Genomic DNA, 1,963 nt, shown 5'->3' on the forward strand with positions numbered 1-1,963 from the left:
TGGACCCCGCCGGCCGGCCCGGGTCATGTGCTGGGCCGGCCCTTGGCGGGGGTGGGGAGGGGGGGGAGCCGTCATGTGCCCTGGGCCTCTCCGCAGCCCCCGCCCGATCCCCCGCGCGGGCAGTCAAGGCGCCAGACTCGCTGAGGGCCTCGCGCCTCTGCAGACGCGTCACGAGGGTGATGCTTGGTCGGGGGTGGGGGTGGGGGCCGGTGAGGGGCGGGGGAAGGAGCGCGCCGGGGTGGGGAAATCAGCTCTCTCCCCTTTCACCAAGGCCTTCCCAAGGGGAGGCGTGGGGCGTCGTTAATTCTCCAGAATCCAGAGCCCCCCCCCCCCCCCCCGCCTCCTCCACCCCGACACGGCCGTCTCATCTTAACTCATAAGAGAGTATGCCTCGTGCCAGATCTGCACTGTGTGGGACTCTGCCGTCCCTAGTTTTTTTTTGTTTGTTTGTTTGGTTTTTTTTGGCGTCCCTAGTTTTGATCCCTTACAGGTTCATAAACTGTGACTGCAGTGATTGGCATTAAAATACTGCTTTTTTAGGGTCGCTCTCCCATACGGAAACGACCCCCTAGAGCTAGGATTTTCCCTGAAAATCAACAAATCTTGAAGAAAGGGGAAACTGCTTTGCCCAGCTCCACACACACACACACACACACACACACACGCATTGTGCACCTTTCAGGGCTGTTCCATTTTTACTCATCTCAACAATGTAGGGTTAAGTTTTTCACATTGTAAAATTACTCGCTTTTGAGAGTACCTCTGTTTAGGAAAAAAATGTTCAAGTTTATTCAGATTTTCTTAACTTCTTTCATTTCTAGATGAATTTCAGTATACATTGAAAGTCATGCTTTATTCTCTATGTATAAAAGTTTCAAAATGATATTAGTACTAATGATAATATACTGAGTGGACTTTTTTCTTAAAAACTCTTCAGGGTTGAAAATAAAAGAGCCCCCTCTAGATTCTGGCTTTACTAACCAAAGCTTTATTTTTTTAAAAGAACCCCACCCCCACCCCCAGCTCCATCATATTTATTAACAGCAAACCTAATAGGCCTGTTTGCAGCCAGGAGCAGACACACTTTGACCTCTCCCTGCAGTACATGTGGCCCCTCTAGAATTTTTCCAACCAACCAGAGGTGAGGCGTCCCTATTGTTTTCCTCTGTCTCCTCCCACCCTGTCTTCTCGTCTACATTTCCACCACCAGCTTTGCACTTTTAAGTAAGAGGAAGTTTGGGCTCAGGTCCTCAGCCTTCTTCCCGGCAAACCACAGGACTGGGCTTCTGTTGGGACCCATGAAAGGCAGACGGGAGCTGCACTGCCAGATGGAAGCAGAGCCTTTAACTAAGAGCTCCAAGTGCCACTACTTCAAAAAGATCTGACCCGGCGCATCTGTAAGCAGGGGCAGCTGCTTTGGTAGAAGTCCGGAACAGACCGATATTGTCAAAACCTTAACCGCTCTTGGATATTACACCCTTGCTTGTAAAAACAGTAGGAAACATCATAGGACTACTCCGCAAACGCTGGTCTGCCGCTCCTTCAGAAAGCATAAATCTCAGTATCTGTTTTGAACAGTTGACCTTCTATTTCCTTAGCTCTTGGAAGGCAGAAGTGGCTTCTGGAAGTTTGTGTGTGGAATGTGCTTTAAAAGATAAAAATGAAAAAGGAGAGTCTGTTCGTTTGCTCTAATGCCAAATGTTCCGGGAGCCAATCTGTGCAAAAGCGTCACTGCGTTTCAATCTCTGTTGCAAGCCCAAGCTGCACGTACCCCACCTCTCTGCTTCCCACGTGCACACCTGCAGGCTCTGGAGGACTCAGGTGCCCAGTGTCCTCCAGATGGAGGTTGCCTACAAAGCTTTAAGAGGATAAAAAGCGTTGCCGTGGCTTATATCTTGGTCTTCAACTCCTTTTCTACCTCCTGGGGAGTTCAGTAGTTCTGCAAATATTCCACACGATGGAT

Source organism: Phocoena sinus, chromosome X, assembly GCF_008692025.1.
Source record: "Phocoena sinus isolate mPhoSin1 chromosome X, mPhoSin1.pri, whole genome shotgun sequence".
NCBI lineage: Eukaryota > Metazoa > Chordata > Mammalia > Artiodactyla > Phocoenidae > Phocoena > Phocoena sinus.